Raw genomic sequence first — 17640 nt, 5'->3', positions numbered from 1 at the left:
TTTGTTTTCAGTAGATCTACTGTACAAAAAAAGGCTAGGAAATAATTTCACAATATATATGTATAGGAAATAATCACATTGTACACTTTAACTGTGTTCCAATTTTTTTGTCAATTATACCTCAGTAAAGCAAGAAAAAAATTTTAAAAAGATTATTTTATAAACCTCAAAAAAAGAAGAAAGAAAGGCTAAGTGAAGTTTGCTAAATATAAAAGCAACAGCACAAAAAGAAATCTTGGAATATCAAGAAGGAAGAAAGAGCACAGTAAACAAAAATATGGGTAAATACATTAGACATTTATTCTCCTCTTGAATTTTGTAACTTATATTTGAAAATTGAAGCCAAAAATGTAACATTTTAAATGTATGGAGAGAAAATATTTAAGACAACGGAGAGAAAATATTTAAGACAACTAAACTATAAACTAGGGAGGATAATGGAACATAAAGGGAGATAAGAATTGTGACAGTTAATTTCATGTGTTAATTTGACTGGGCTGGGGTATGCCCAGATAGCTGGTAAACATTATTTCTGGTTGTGCCTATGAGGGTATTTCTGGAAGAGATTAACATGTGATTCAGTAGATTGAGTAGAGATATTCACTCTTCACAATTCCCATGTTTGGTCAAGTATCATCCAAACTCTTGAGGACTTGAATGGAACAAAAAGGTGAAGGAAGGGCAAATTCTCTCTCTTCTTTAAGCTGGAACATCTATCCTTGCCTACCATTGGACATTGGAGCCCCTGGTTCTTGGGCCTTTGGACTTCAGGACTTACACCAGTGGCCCCCTTTTTCTCAAACCTTCAGATTCAGACTGAATTATACCACCAGTTCCTGGTTCCCAAGCTTGCAGACAACAGATTGTGGGACTTCTTGGCTTCCATAACTGCATAAGCCAATTCCTATAATAAATCTCCTCTTATATATCTATGTCTATATCTATATATCCTGTTCTGTTTCTCTGGAGAACTCTAACACAAGGTTTCTACCCTTCATTTGAACTGGTAAATGACTATGCCAGTGTAGTCATTTATTACACTGTATGCCAGTGTAATAAATTATGTATGTATAATGTAATACCTAGAGAAACTACTAAAAAGCTATACAAAAAGATACAATAAAAAACTATATAGATAATCAAAATGGAAATGTAAAACATTCTGAAGCAACCTGCAGGGAGGTAAAAACAGAGAGGAAAACAGAAAACAAAAATTAAACTATCAGACATAAAGCCCTAAATATACATGATTATTTTAAATGTAAATATCTAAATGGACCAATTAAAAGTCAGAGATTCCCAGAGTGTATTAAAAATTATAACCCAACTATATGCTGTCTATAAGAAACTCATACAGGAAATTTAGATATAATGATATAGGCAAGTTAAAAGTAAAAGAATGAAAAAAATTCTTGCACATATTAAGCAAAAGAAAGCAGGAGTGGCTGTGTTAATATCAGATAAATTAGACTTCTAAGAAAAAATTACCAGAGAAAGGGTGTGTAGTTAAAGAGTCAATCCATCAGTAAGACATAAACACACTAAATATATATGTGCCCAACAACAGAGCTGCAAAATATGTGTAGCAAGAACTGATAGGACTGAAAGAAGAAATAGACACATCCACAGTTATAAGTTGGAAACTTCAACATCCTTTTCTCAAAAATCTGTATGACAACAAAGCAGAAAATCAGCAAAGGTACAGAACTCAACACCATCAACAAACAGGCTGTAATGGACATTTGTAGCACAACTTACTCAACATAACTTCATTACAAGTACCCAGGAAACATATACCAAGATAGACCATATCGTGGGCCAGAAAGTAAATTCAATAAATTAAAAAAAATTTAAATCATACACAATGTGTTCTCTGATCACAAAGCAAACAAAATAGAAATCAGTTACAGAAAGATAAAAGGAAAGTCTTCAAACACTTGCAAAGTAAACATCACGTTTCTAAATAACCCATGGGTCAGAAAGAAATCTCAAGGGAAATTTTAAAAAACACACTAAAGTGAGTGAGACATAAATAACAACATATCAAAATTTGTAGGACACAACTAAAGCAGTTCTGAGAGAAAAATTTATAGCACTAAATGAATACCTCAGAAAAGTTAAATAAAAAAGATCTCAAATAAATAATCTAAGCTTTCATCTTGTGGTAGGCAAAATAATGGCGCCCTAGAACCTGTGAACATGTTATCTTAGATGGCAAATGTAACTTTGTAGAAGTGATTAAGTTAAGGATATCGAGATGAGAAAATTATCCTGATAGTCCCAATGTAATCACAAGGGTCCTTATAAAAGAGAGTCAGAAGTGTCAGTGAGAGAGACTTGAAGATACTATGCTGTTGACTTTGAAGATGGAGGAAGGAATCATGAGCCAGGGAATGCCGGTACCTCTAGAAGCCAGAAAAGGCAAGGAAATATATTCTCCCCTAGAGCCTCCAGAAAGAAAGCAGCCCTAGTGACACTTTGATTTTAGCCCATGAAACTTCTGACCTACAGAACAGTAAGAAAATCAATTTGTCTTGTTTTAAGTCATTAAGTTTGTGATAATTTTGTTTACAGCTGTAATAGGAAACTAACACAGATTTTGATACCAAAACTGGGATCCTGATGTAGCAAATACTTTAAAACGTGGAAGTGGCTTTAATATTGGTCAATTGCAGAGGCTGGAAGAATTTTGAGAAACATAACAGAAAAAACCTATATTGCCTTGAACAGACTGTTAGTAGAAATATGGATTTTAATGACTCTGCTAATGAGAACTCAGAAAGAAGTGAGGAGCATGGTAGAAAAAACATAAATTGTCTTAGAGAATACCTAAATCATCATGAACAGACTTTTCATAGAAATATGCATATTACAAGTACTACTGGTGAGGCTCAGATGAAAATGAGGAACATGTTATTGAAAATGGGAGAAAAGGGGATCCTTGTTATATAATGACAGAAAGATTAGCTGAATTGTGTCCTTGCAGTTATGTGGGAAGCAGAATTTGTAAGTGATGAAATTGGAAATTTAGCTGGGATTTCCAAGCAGTGTTGAAGGTACAGCCTCTTTTCTTCTGGCTTCTTATAGTAAAATGGGTGAGGATAGAGATAAATTAAGGGAAGAACTGTTAATTGAAAAGGAAATAAGACTTGATGATTTGGGAAATTCTCAGTCTGTCCAAACTGACAAATGTGCTAAAATTAGCAGAGTCATTGTCAGGAAAACCTACTCTGGTGAGAAAGCCAAGCATTTCGGCTAGGCAACCTTTTGTTAGTGCCTTGAAAGGAATCAGATATCACAGTATTCAGTCATACAGGGGTCATTGAAGAAATTAGAAGTGTGACTTTTGGAGCGCCTCAGCCACCTCAGCAGAAGCCAAAAATAAAAATAGGATTATCTAGGGAAGACCTATGGAGAGGTCTCTTGTGTAATGGAGTAGATCCCCTGCCATACAGAGGAGATAACACGAGTTTCCAGAAAGTTTTATACCAACAGAAACACTGTCCACTTGGACTGAAATGAATAGATAAAGAATAAAATGAAAGACAGTTGGACTTCTAAAACTCTACAGGCAGGAAACAGGCTGATAAAGGTATTTAGCTACAAACACATGGTACTTCATGAAAAAACAAGGAGAATCCAAAGGCAGAGCCTCAAGGCCAGACAGAAGAGCCTCAAACCCAGAGGTTGGAGCCATGAACCACGAAGGATTATTCCCAGGCCTGGAAACCTAATATTGTTTGCCCAGCTAGATGAATAAAACTCAGCCACATCTTAAGTAGTAATGGGGGAAACAGACAAATTATAATCTTTTTCATATGAAATGACAGTACTAAAAGGAAACTATAAACCTACATGAATAACATATAAAATAAGAAAAATACTTTATTTTTTATAGCATAGACTGCTGTGCTGTAAAGGGATACAACAAAACAAAAGACCAAAAAGAGAGTAGGATAATCTCAATTTATTAAACCATTTGTCAGTATAATTTTCTAACAGTTGCCAATATGACTTTATAATTTATAAGGTTCTAAGATTAATTACTAAATACCCAGTTCAGGTAACCTCAACATCACAACATGATTTCTTGTAGATTCATAGGAAAATAATTTTTTATTCAAAAAGAAACTCTCAAGTAGTCTGAAGAAAAATAACCTCGTGTAAAAGACATTTAGATGTATCTATCTCTGTAGAGCTCACCAAAATTTCAAAGAGCTGTTAAAATGATCTTTTAAAATTAAAATATTTCCACGGTTTCTAAAGCTTCATGCATAAACAGGCTGTTTTTTCACTGAAGATGAATACTTGCTCTGACAACATCCATGTAATGGACCAGTGTAATACATTGTGGAAGGAAAAAGTGATCAAGATCACTGCAAACTAAATTATGAAGTAAGGCTGGCGAATTGATACATCTCTGAGGTAGGATAGTGAAGGTGTATTGCTTGCCTTGTTAGCTGAAAGCAAACTGCTTCTGGTGGTCATAACTAACAGGTATCAAGAAAAAAGCACTTGCCAGAGCAATAACTGTACCCCAGGTACCAGGGGATATGTTATGTTGGTCAAGCATTGAAACCACATCTGGTGCAGAAGGTGTGGTTGGAGTCACCACATGGTTAAGCTTATGATAATCCACTCTCACTCTCCAAGATCCATCTGCCTTCTGCACAGGCCACATAGGAGAGTTGAATGGGGATGTAGTGGGACTCACCATGCCTGAATCCCTCAAGTCCTTGATGGTGGCACTAATCTTTGCAATCCTTCCAGCAGTGTGGTAGTGCTTTTTGTTTATGATTTTCCTAGGTAGAGGCAGTCCTAGTGGCTTCCACTTTGCCTTTCCCACCATAATAGCCCTCACTCCACAAGTCAGGGAACTAATGTGGGGATTCTGCTAAATGCTGATTCTGCTAAATGCTGAGCATTTCTCCATTCTTGAAAAGGAGAAATAACCACAGAATAGGTTTGGTGACCCACTACGCCCTCTCTGAGATGGATCTGAGCTAAAACTCCATTGATCACCTAACCTCTGTAAGCCCCTATTCTGCCTGGTGGACCACAGTGATGTTTTGGGTCTCCTGGAATTTGTGTCCGTTCAGTCAGTGGCCAGTAGTCCCTGGAAGGTCTGATTATTTCATTTTCTCCAGTGCACAGTAACTCTGGTAAAAGGCTGTAAGTCCCTTGGGGAAGGCTGGGAAAAAGATTAACAATATAAATTTTATATATCTCAAGAGGTTTATTGTGAGGAATTGGCTCATAGGATTATGAAGGCTGAGAAATCCCACAATCCGCCATCTGCAAGCTGGAGACCCAGGAAAGATGGTGGTATAGTTTTAGTGCAAGTCCGAAGGCCTGAGAACAGGGGCACCAATGATGTAAGTCCCAGTATAAGGGCAGGAGAAGACCAATGCCAAAACTCAAGCAGTCAGACAGAGAGCACAAATTCTCCTTTCCTCTGCCTTTTTAGCCTTCTGAGGCCCTCAACAGACTGAATGATGCCCACCCACATTGGAAAACACAATTTGCTTTACTCCGCATACTTATTCCAATGCTAATCTCTTCTGGAAACACCCTCACTGACACACCTAGACGTAATATTTAATCAAATATCTGGGCATCTTGTGGCCTAGTCAAATTGACACATAAAATTAACCATCACACTTCCATTGCCCCCTATTACTCCGCTAGCTCAGGTTACCACAGCAAGCCTCTCACAATCAGATATTTCAAGGCAAAAGGTAGGCACAATCTTTAGGACCGTGTGAAGATCACAAGCTACCCCCCGCCCCCAAATTTGATGACAGCGTCATCAATTCCACCATTCTGTGAGCATCCAATCACGGATTTACACACTTGCTTCCCCTTTCTAAATACAGCCCCCAAAACCAGCTGGAGGTTTTCTTGGGACCTCCCTCCTCACTTGCCTTGGGGTGGTGGAGGAAGTTGCCTGGTCCTCTATGAGAAAAAAGAAGCTGCTCAGGATAAGAGTAGCTGGAGGAGGGACCAGAGCAAGCAACCCCAGGCGTGGGATGTTCTGTCATGTTTCCCTCCAATTTTTTTTCATGCTCTAGGTCTAACCTCAAGGTAATACCAGAAAAACAGAGTCTAAATTTGTGAGGATGGGAGTAGGAGATGGGACCACAGACCTGTTCCTAATTTGCATATCCAAGTCCAATTTAGAAAATACACAAGGATCTCTCTCCTCTCCAGTTCAGATGCTTTGCTCGAGATCATGTTAAAAAGTTTTTATTAATTTCTGATTTGTTGTTCCTCTGATTTTGCAAGGCATTGTTGGATATGTAAAAAAGGACCCTCTTTCACTTTTAGGAATTTGTCATACAGAAATAGTTGTTTAACTGTGTCAAGGACATGTGTAAGAGATGTTCATTTACTTGTAACTGAAAGTTTAGAAAACTAATTATCCAACAATAGGAGAATGGTTCAATAAATTATGATGCATCTGTGGAGGCAGTATATGGAATAGTGGTTAAAAGCATGGACTCTGGAGCTAGAATGTCTCTCTTCAAATTTTGATTCTACTATTTACTAGCTGTGTGACTAAACCTCAATTTCCATATCTATAAAATGGAGATACACTAATCCCTACCTAATATAGTTATTGTGTGACTTTGAATAAATTTTTTCTGTCTGCTTGAAAAAATAAAAAATTTTTAAAAATTAAAAAAATATATGATTTATAATGTTATCAGTGACAAAGCTTGAAGTGTTAATATACTTCACAGGCAACATTGAAAAACTATCAATATTCAACAGCATTTTACATTTTTAAAGAACCTACATTTTTGACAGGTTAGCTAATATCTAAATCCCAGGTACTCTCCAGACAAGCTGGCCATCTCTAGACATCCACCCAAATCTTGATATTACACATGTGACTATGTCACCAAAGGCCCTTGGCCATTGTTGAATCAGGAGAAAATTCCCCCAGGAGTTTCCATCTTCCACTTTCCTATTGTTCAGATAAAGGGATTATGAGCTGATCAACCACACAGGCACACTCTCCCCATATCTCAGAGTACTCCTGGTTTCACTCTGGGAAAACAAGGCCTTAAGCTCCATTAGCCATTTCAAGAGTAACAAAGTTTACAGGTGGTGACCCAGCTGCAGGTTTCCATGGCACCCTTTGCATCTGAGCCTTTGCTAACACAGGGCTTCACAACCTAGACAATTACCTCAGTTATTCCCTTAAATGGCAGCCTCTCAGAATCTTTATTTTTCTTACAGCCTATGCATTTTCCCTAGAGCCTCAACCAGCTCCTTGTTGACTTTTCTTCAAACTATTTCACCACATCTTCAGGAAACCCCAAGTCATGAGACTAGAGTTTCCTCCCTCCTCAATTACTTTAATGAATGATTTCTCCACATATTCCCTTAACTGAAACAAACAAAAGCAATTCTTTCTGATATCTCTATTCCCCTCTCCCTCATTCTGTCTTATGGAGGCTGCTTATTGTTCTTTATTCAACAAGTTCATCTCTGTCAAATTCTCATTACAGAGCTTCCAGAGTGGTGGTCTGAAAGAGTGGTCCCCAAACCTGGGAACTTGCTAGAAAAGCAAATTTCTTGGCTTTACTCCAGACCTATTGAAACAGACATTCTGGGAATAGGGTCCAGCAATTTGTGTTTGAACAAACCCTCCAGGTGATTCTTAAGCACAGTAAACTTTGAGAATCACTCTTCCAGAGCATTACCTTTCTACCCTTGTTTAAATACATTCCTCAGTCAAAATTAATACCATTTTGTTACACCATCCTCTACCTCTCCTGGACAGTGTCACCTACCATTTTCACATTTACCCACATTCAAGGGTTGCGTCTTAACTTCCAAGTCATACTTACCTTGGGTGACTTCAGTGTTCAGGGGACAAAGCACCCAATGCCCTAGCCTCAAAGTCCTTGACATCATCTACTCAACAACCTTGACCCACACCATGCGTCAGCAAATAACACCCAAGGTCATATGCTGAACTTTATCATCATTTGGAAATGTTCTCCCTCCGAAATCTCAAAGTCCAAATCCCCAACCTTGATTAACATTCTGACCATCTCAATTAACATCCTGATCATCCTCTCAATCCTTTACGTCAATGGTATTTGCTCTTTCTTCTCAAAAAAACCTCAGGTTTTTTCAGCTCCTCTTTTTTCACCTATACCATTACTCTCCTCTAGCCTCATTTCTTTTACTTTCTAGTCTAGACCTTATAATACACTGCTTAAGTCCTTTACTTTCAAACAACTTAATTTCCATTCTCCCTCTATACCTACGCTACTAATTTTCAACTTGGATCATTCTTGCATGATAAAATCTGAACTTCTTTCCATAGCAACTATTTTCTATACTCTTACATTTCAGCTGCTGGGGAAGATCACAAGAATGACAGATTAATGCCACTAACTGCCTCCAATAGTGAGTGGACTCTTCCTGCAATTCCATCAGTAGCAATGCCAATTCTTCACCACATTTAAAACTTTTATTCTCACTCTCCACAGCGGAACAGGTCCCCTAAATCAAAGGCAGAATCAAAGTGCAAGATACTAATTTCCCCAGTTTCTCACTTCTACATCTACAAACGTACTATCTGCAGGCATCTTTGCCTATTTCCTTCCTGTTTCACAGGATATACAATATTCTCCTGCCTCCTTTGGTGTCTTGGTCTAGCAATTGCCTCCTCTCAGTCTCAGTTTTTCAGGGGCTCCTTCCCTTGAAGTATAGAAACACATTCAAACCTTTCCCATTTATAAAAACAGCATAACCAAAACAAAAACAAACAAAAAATCTCTGAAACCAGCTAAAGCATCATCTCATTCCTTTCATTAGTAATCAGGTTTCTTGAAAAGTTATCCATGTTTTCTGTAAACACTTCCTCAACTTCCTTACTTTTTCAAAAAGAATAATGTATTACTATCACTTCACTGAAACTGCTCTCTCCAAGGTCACCAAAACCCTTCTAAATATCAAATCTAATTGTCTGGAGGACAGCTGAGGAACTCTTTCTGGGTCTTGTTTCTATCTCTCTGGACACTCCTACTTGGTCTTTTTCACTAGGTATTATCTTTTTTACTTGCTCATTATATGTTTTTGTTCCACAAGATTTCATCTTTCATCCTTTCCTCACAGTGAGCACTCTCTCCAGGTGATCTCATTCCTGCCTATCTCTTTCACTACTTCCAAATCACTATCTCCAGTGCAGATTCTCCTGAGTTCCAGACCTAGATGTCCTGCTGCCCATGGATTTCTCCATCAAAATTTCTGTTAAGCACTACAGACTCAACAGATCCACAACTGGGGTCATAGTCTTCTCCATCAAATCTGCTTCCTGTTTTATTTATCTAAGTGAATGGGGCCACTTAGTCATCCCAGTAAGGAACCCAGAAGTCATTCCTCTGCTCCTTATCCCCTTAAACCCTGCTTATTTGATTTTCTTCACTCCCTTTCATACCTTCCTTCTCTTAGTTCATCTAATACATAGTCATTGTGATAGTTCCGCAACTGTCCTCCTTGTCTCCATTCTAACCTGCTTTTAACCTCAGTCTTTCTACTACTGTTATTTGGTCCCTATTCCAGTCAGGTAAGTCCCAGGGAAAAGCTGTGTTCAGGAGGCCAAGATGGAGCTGGGTGGTGGTGTGTAAGGAAGAGCTTCTTACCCAAAAATTGCATTGTACCATGCTAACTCATAAATATCAATATTATGTCCAAAAGGGTGAAGGTCTAAATCAATATCATTAATGTAAGGCAGAACTGAATGGTGAGACTCAGAGGATGGAACATTGAACGAAATGGGGCAAAGAATCCCAGAAATCTGTTGGAGAGTTTTTGAGTATGTGGTAGGTATGGATGGGTGAGTTGCAAGGTGGAGCACAGGTGCCCTGTTTATGTGGTTTCTATGATGAGTAATATGAGCCATCTGGAAGCCTTGAAATGATTATATGGGTCAGAGACTTGCTAGGACTATATTCTAGAAGGAAAATCAGATCATGTCCATTTCCTGCCTAAACTACCATATACTACAGGATAAAATCCAAAATTCTTGCCAAGGTTCACAAAACTCAATGTGATCTGACCCTTGGTTAACTGCACAGCCTCATTTCCATCACTCCCTTAACACATGTGCCCCAGACACAGTGAGCTACTTAGAACTTCCTGAAAGTATTAAGCCATTTGGTAACTTAATGTAGGGTGTTTTCTCTGCCTGGAATCCCTGTTTTCTGTCCAGCCAGTCTGCTATTCTCTGGTTTATTCTTTGAGACCCAACTTAAATAATTCCTCTTCCTTGACCCACTATGAGTTTTTGAGCAGATCTATGACATAATGAAAGATGTGCTTTAGAAAGAGAAATCTGTCACTGCAAAGAAAAGACCAAAGGCAGAGACACTAGTTCTACCTGCAGTAATCATAGAATGAAGTAATGGCTGTGTAGGGTTAGAGATACAGCTCTAACCAACAAACTGAAAAAATGCCATGGGCTTTTTATGATTATGATGTGTTAGAGCAACTGTTTAAATAACATCTATCTGGTATAGTGTGCTATATTTATCCCCCACCAAGTATCTAAATGACATAGTCATTTTAAAATCTACAGTTGGTCTTATTAGGTACTCTTGATTTTGGAGACCCCCCACCTCACATAATGCCAAACATATTAAATTGCTCCCCTGTCCAACATTAAATATAATATATTAATGATAAAAAGACTGAATTGAGTTGAAGTTGACTATTGAAAAATGTTACATTTTCTTAATGTTGACAACAAACTGATTGTTACATGTTTGTTTCATTTTTTTAATCTCTCCAACCTTTTTATTATGAACATATTCAAACATGGAGAGAAATTTAAAGAAAATTACAGTGAGTATCTGTATACTCTCTACCTAGATTCAACAGTTTTTATCATTTTACCATATTTATTTCATCACTCACCAATGAACTATCTATACATATTTTATACTGTTGCTGAATCATTTAAAAATAAGTTGCAGTAGGCAGAAGCAGCTGCATAGAACAGGGAAATCAGCTTGGTGATTTGTGACCACCTAGAGGGGTGGGATAGGGAGGGTGGGAGAGAGACACAAGAGGGAGGGGTTATGGGGATATATGTATAAGTATACAAAAAAAAAAAAAAGTTGCAGGTATCATAACACATACCTCTTAAATATTGGGTTGGCCAGAAAGTTCATTTGGGCTTTTCCATAAGCTGTTACCCAACGTAAACTAATAATTAATTCTATTATGTCATTCAAAATCCAGTTCTTATACAGTTTTACCCCAATCGTCCCATGAATATCTCTTCTATCTGTTTTTTTCCTAAAGAGGATCCAATAAAGTTTTATGCATTGCATTTTTTTGTTATATCTTGTGGAGGAAATAGATTTCCGTGTTTTGGGGTAGTGTGCCCTGGATCCCATCAATCTCTTTACATGCTTTTAATCTGAAAGAGTCCTCCCTCTTTCTTTTTCTTTTTCTTTTTCTTTTTTTTAACATCTTTATTGGATTATAATTGCTTTACAATGTTGTGTTAGTTTCTCCTATATAACAAAGTGAATCAGCTATATACATACGTATATCCCCATATTCCCTCCCTCTTGCATCTCCCTCCCACCCTCCTTATCCCACCCCTCTAAGTGGTTGCAAAGTACCGAGCTGATTTCCCTGTGCTATGCAGCTGCTTCCCACTAGCTATCTATTTTACATTTGGTAGTGTATATAGGTCAGTATTACTCTCTCACGTCATCCCAGCTTACCCTTCACCCTCCCTGTGTCCTCAAGTCCATTCTCTACGTCTGTCTTTATTCCTGTCCTGCCCCTAGGTTCATCAGAACCTTTTTTTTTTTTAGATTCCATATATATGTGTTAGCATACGGTATTTGTTTTTCTCTTTTTGACTTACTTCGCTCTGTATAACCAACTCTAGGTCCGTTCACCTCACTACAAAAAACTCAATTTCGTTTCTTTTAGTGGCTGAGTAACATTCCATTGTATATATGTGCCACATCTTCTTTATCCATTCATCTGTCGATGGACACTTAGGTTGCTTCCATGTCCTGGCTATTGTAAATAGTGCTGCAATGAACATTGTGGTACGTGACTCTTTTTGAATTATGGTTTTCTCAGGGTATATGCCCAGTAGTGGGATTACTGGGTCGTATGGTAGTTCTATTTTTAGTTTTTTAAGGAACCTCCATACTGTTCTCCATAGTGGCTGTATCAATTTACATTCCCACCAGCAGTGCAAGAGGGTTCCCTTTTCTCCACACCCTCTTCAGCATTTATTGTTTGTAGATTTTTTGATGATGGCTATTCTGACTGGTATGAGGTGATACCTCATTGTACTTTTGATTTGCATTTCTCTAATGATTAGTGATGTTGAGCATCTTTTCATGTGTTTGTGGCAATTTGTATATCTTCTTTGGAGAAATGTCTATTTAGGTCTTCTGCCCATTTTTGGATTGGGTTGTTTGTTTTTTTTAATATTGAGCTGCATGAGTTGCTTGTATATTTTGGAGATTAATCCATTAACAGTTGCTTCATTTGCAAATATTTTCTCCCATTCTGAGGGTTGTCTTTTCATCTTGTTTATGGTTTCCTTTGCTGTGCAAAAGCTGTTAAGTTTCATTAGGTCCCGTTTGTTTATTTTTGTTTTTATTTCCATTTCTCTAGGAGCTGGGTCGAAAAGGATCTTCCTGTGATTTATGTCATACAGTGTTTTGCCTCTCTTTTCCTGTAAGAGTTTTATAGTGTCTAGCCTTATATTTAGGTCTTTAATTCATTTTGAGTTTATTTTTGTGGATGGTGTTAGGGAGTGTTCTAATTTCATTCTTTTACATGTAGCTGTCCAGTTTTCCCAGCACCACTTATTGAAGAGGCTGTCTTTTCTCCATTGTATACTCTTGCCTCCTTATCAAAGATAAGGTGACCATATGTGCATGGGTTTATCTCTGGGCTTTCTATCCTGTTCCATTGATATATATTTCTGTTTTTGTGCCAGTACCATACTGTCTTGATTACTGTAGCTTTGTAGTATAGTCTGAAGTCAGGGAGCCTGATTCCTCCAGCTCCATTTTTCTTTCTCAAGATTGCTTTGGCTATTTGGGGTCTTTTGTGTTTCCATACTAATTGTGAAATTTTTTGTTCTAGTTGTGTGAAAAAGGCCATAGGTAATTTGATAGGGATTGCATTGAATCTGTAGATTGCTTTGGGTAGTATAGTCATTTCACAATATTGATTCTTCCAATCCAAGAACATGGTATATCTCTCCATCTGTTTGTATCATCTTTAATTTCTTTCATCAGTGTCTTATAGTTTTCTGTGTACAGGTCTTTTGTCTCCTTAGGTAGGTTTATTCCTAGGTATTTTATTCTTTTTGTTGCAATGGTACGTGGGAGTGTTTTCTTAATTTCACTTTCAGATTTTTCATCATTAGTGTATAGGAATGCAAGACATTTCTGTGCATTAATTATGTATCCTGCTACAATTATTAGCAGGATACAGTGATTGATGTTTATTGATTAGCTCTAGTAGTTTTCTGGTAGCATCTTTAGGATTCTCTATATGTAGTATCATGTCATCTGCAAACAGTGACAGTTTTACTTCTTCTTTTCTGATTTGGATTCCTTTTATTTCTTTTTCTTCTCTGATTGCTCTGGCTATAACTTCCAAAACTATGTTGAATAATAGTGGTGAGAGTGGGCAACCTTGTCTTGTTCCTGATCATAGTGGAAATGGTTTCAATTTTTCACCACTGAGAACAATGTTGGCTGTGAGTTTGTCATACATGGCCTTTATTAATGTTGAGGTAGGTTCCCTCTATGCCTATTTTCTGGAGAGTTTTTTTCATAAATGGGTGTTGAATTTTGTCAAAAGCTTTTTCTGCATCTATTGAGATGATCATATGGGTTTTATCCTTCAATTTGTTAATATGTTATATCACATTGATTGATTTGCATATAAGGAAGAATCCTTGCATTCCTGGGATAAACCCCACTCGATCATGGTGTATGATCCTTTTAGTGTGCTTTTGGATTCTGTTTGCTAGTATTTTGTTGAGGATTTTTGCATCTGTGTTCATCAGAGATATTGACCTGTAGTTTTCTTTTTTTGTGACATCTTTGTCTGATTTTGGTATCAGGGTGATGGTGGCCTCGTAGAATGAGTTTGGGAGTGTTCCTCCCTCTGCTATATTTTGGAAGAGTTTGAGAAGGACAGGTGTTAGCTTTTCTCTAAATGTTTGATAGAATTCGCCTGTGAAGCCATCCAGTCCTGGGCTTTTGTTTGTTGGAAGATTTTTAATCACAGTTTCAATTTCAGTGCTTGTGATTGATCTGTTTATATATTCTATTTCTTCCTAGTTCAGTCTTGGAAGATTGTGCTTTTCTAAGAATTTGTCTATTTCTTCCAGGTTGTCCATTTTATTGACATATAGTTGCTTGTAGTAATCTCTCCTGATCCTTTGTATTTCTGCAGTGTCAGTTGTTACTTCTTCTTTTTCATTTCTAATTCTATTAATTTGAGTCTTCTCCCTGTTCTTCTTGATGAGTCTGGCTAATGGTTTATCAATTTTGCTTATCTTCTCAAAGAACCAGCTTTTAGTTTTATTGACCTTTGCTTCTGTTTCCTTCATTTCTTTTTCATTTATTTCTGATCTGATCTTTATGATTTCTTTCCTTCTGCTAACTTTGGGTTTTTTTTGTTCTTCTTTCTCTAATTGCTTTAGGTGTTAGGTTAGGCTGTTTATTTGAGATTTTTCTTGTTTCTTGAGGTAGGATTGTATTGCTATAAATTTCCCTCTTAGAACTGCTTTTGCTGCATCCCATAGGTTTGGGGTCATCATGTTTTCATTGTCATTTGTTTCTAGGTATGTTTTGATTTCCTCTTTGATTTCTTCAGTGATCTCTTGGTTATTTAATAGTGTATTGTTTAGCCTCCATGTGTTTGTATTTTGTACAGATTTTTTCCTGTAATTGATATCTAGTCTCATAGCATTGTGGTTGGAAAAGATACTTGATACGATTTCAATTTTCTTAAATTTACCAAGGCTTGATTTGTGACCCAAGATATGATCTATCCTGGAGAATGTTCCATGAGCACTTGAGAAGAAAGTATATTCTGTTGTCTTTCGATGGAATGTCCTATAAATATCAATTAAATCCATCTTGTTTAATGTATCTTTTAAAGCTTGTGTTTCCTTATTTATTTTCATTTTGGAAGATCTGTCCATTGGTGAAAGTGGGGTGTTAAAGTCACCTACTATTATTGTGTTACTGTCACTTTCCCTTTTTATGGCTGTTATCATTTGCCTTATGTATTGAGGTGCTCCTATGTTAGGTGCATAAATATTTACCATTGTTATATCTTCTTCTTGGATTGATCCCTTGTTCATTATGTAGTGTCCTTCTTTGTCTCTTGTAATAGTCTATTTTAAAGGCTATTTTGTCTGATATGAGAATTGCTACCCCAGCTTTCTTTTGATTTCCATTTGCATGGAATATCTTTTTCCATCCCCTCACTTTCAGTCTGTATTTGTCCTAGATCTGAAGTGAGTCTCTTGTAGACAGCATATGTATGGGTCTTGTTTTCATATCCATTCAGCCAGTCTATGTCTTTTGATTGGAACATTTAATCCATTTACATTTAAGGTAATTATCGATATGTATGTTCCTGTTACCATTTCCTTTATTGTTTTGGGTTTGTTTTTGTAGGTCTTTTCCTTCCCTTGTGTTTCCTGCCTAGAGAAGTTCCTTTAGCATTTGTTGTAAAGCTGGTTTGGTGGTGCTGAATTCTCCTAGCTTTTGCTTATCTGTAAAGGTTTTAACTCCTCCATCAAATCTGAATGAGATCCTTGCTGGGTAGAGTAATCTTGGTTGTAGATTTTTCCCTTTCCTCACTTTAAATATGTCCTGCCACTCCCTTCTGGCTTGCAGAGTTTCTGCTGAAAGATCATCTGTTTACCTTATGGGGATTCCCTTGCATGTTATTTGCTGCTTTTCCCTTGCTGATTTTAATATTTTTTCTTTGTATTTAATTTTTGATAGTTTGATTAATATGTGTCTTAACGTGTTTCTCCTTGGGTGTATCCTGTATGGGACTCTCTGCACTTCCTGGACTTGACTATTTCCTTTCCCATGTTAGGGAAGTTTTCGACTATAACCTCTTCAAATGTTTTCTCAGACCCATTCTTTTTCTCTTCTTCTTCTGGGACCCTGTAATTCGAATGTTGTTGCATTTAATGTTGTCCCAGCGGTCTCTGAGACTGTCCTCCATTCTTTTCATTCTTTTATCTTTATTCTGCTCCTTGGCAGTTATTTCCACCATTTTATCTTCCAGCTCTCTTATCCATTCTTCTGCCTCCATTATTCTGCTACTGATTCCTTCTAGAGTATTTTTAATTTCAGTAATTGTGTTGTTTATCACTCGTGTTGTTTATCAATTGTGTTTGTTTGCTCTTTTGTTCTTCTTGATCCTTGTTAAATGTTTCTTGTATTTTCTCCATTCTGTTTCTGAGATTTTGGATCACCTTTACTATCATTACTCTGAATTCTTTTTCAGATGATAGGTAGGTTGCCTATTTCATTTTCATTTAGTTGTTCTTGTAGGTTTTTACCTTGCTCCTTTGTCTGTAACATATTTTTTTGTCATTTCTTTTTTTTTTTTTTTTTTTTTTTTTGATGGGTGGTGCTGTATTCCTGTCTTACTTGTTGTTTGGCCTGAGACGTCCAGTACTGGAGTTTTCAGGCAGTTGGATAGAGCTGAGTCTTGGTGCTGAGATGAGGACCTCCAGGCGGTCTCACTCCGATTAATGTTCCCTGGGGTCTGGGGTTCTCTGTTAGTCCAGCAGTTTGGACTCAGAGCTCCCACCACAGGAGCTCAGGCCCGACCTCTGGCCTGGGAACCAAGATCTCACAAGTCAAAGTTCAAAGAAGGTTGGTGAAGCTCTCTTCCATTTGGTGACTCAGGAAACCAGGCTCCATCTCTTGTGACACTGCCATCTCAGTATGTGGTTCAATCTCCACTACTCCCTGTCGCAGAACAGAAGGAACCTATACACATCATTTGTGCTTATAGGCTCCTGGGAAGGACTAGCCACATGGCCCTAACCTTTTTTTTTCCTTTCCTTTGTGCTTAGTCTGGTTTCACTTGCTCAAAGGGTGCTATGTGCAGAGACCTTGCCCCCAACACCTCAGACCAGAGTTCCTGGTGGGACATGGCTGCGCCTGACACTTCAGCTGTTTCTTTTTTTTTTTCTGGGCAAAATGAAATAAGAAATATGCATAGGCCAAAATCACCATGGCCAAAAAAAAAAAAAAAAGTGCCTTGTAATGAGATTTTATTTCTGTGCTACCAAGAAATAGAGAACTGGTTAAAAGATCAATGACTTCCAGGATTCAGAATAATGTTTTTCAAATAATAACAAGACTTAGTAATACTAAATGGTAGTTTGCATCTTCCACATTCCTCCTCCTTCCCATATTCAATCTTTTCAGTGATAATATTATATACAAATACAGTCTTCTAGAAAAAAATTATAATTTTTGAACTGACAGGAGTTATTAGCAAAAAAGAACATTTTTCACTGGTTCTTTCCATGTACTCTTCTGGGGCTGAAGCACTTAATATGAAAGAAATCTT

Source organism: Eubalaena glacialis, chromosome 3, assembly GCF_028564815.1.
Source record: "Eubalaena glacialis isolate mEubGla1 chromosome 3, mEubGla1.1.hap2.+ XY, whole genome shotgun sequence".
NCBI classification, from domain to species: Eukaryota; Metazoa; Chordata; class Mammalia; order Artiodactyla; family Balaenidae; genus Eubalaena; species Eubalaena glacialis.
Note: the sequence above shows the minus strand (reverse complement) of the source record.